We start from the raw sequence: 351 nt of genomic DNA, 5'->3' as shown, positions 1-351 counted from the left end.
CTTTTTTTTAAAACTTCTCCTTTGCGCTCAGATCCAACTCTCAAAATTCCTTCGACTTCTTTCCCATATAAACAAACCAATCAACTAACCTCAATTACATAAACAAACCAAACAACAATAAGAATCTCTTACCAATCCTCCAAAGACAACGTTTTCGAAAGCAAATATATCGAGAAGTAAACACAAAGATTAACCGCACAAGGCAACTTCCCCGGCGCGCAAGGAGGCAGAATTCACGTTATATAAAGCTCTAACCTCGAGTTGTGCCAAAACGGAGATCGACTTTGGCAAAATGAAGTTCGGTCACTTTTTGGTAAGTCCAGAATAATGTAGGATGAATGGTTTATTTAG

The 351-nt window shown here is 38.2% G+C and overlaps 1 long non-coding RNA gene across 1 annotated transcript in view; it reads left to right on the top strand.

Annotated features, from left to right (window-relative positions):
• Positions 1-272: 272 nt before the first annotated feature.
• The window catches only part of LOC119588427, a 1,341-nt gene continuing 1,262 nt past the window's right edge, over positions 273-351 (top strand). Inside the window, exon 1 of the long non-coding RNA XR_005230087.1 lies at positions 273-313. This is a non-coding gene — a long non-coding RNA (uncharacterized LOC119588427). The remainder of the gene's footprint in view (positions 314-351) is intronic.

This window comes from Penaeus monodon, chromosome 23 (genome assembly GCF_015228065.2).
Source record: "Penaeus monodon isolate SGIC_2016 chromosome 23, NSTDA_Pmon_1, whole genome shotgun sequence".
Classification (NCBI taxonomy): Eukaryota; Metazoa; Arthropoda; class Malacostraca; order Decapoda; family Penaeidae; genus Penaeus; species Penaeus monodon.
This window is presented reverse-complemented; position numbering and strand designations above follow the sequence as displayed.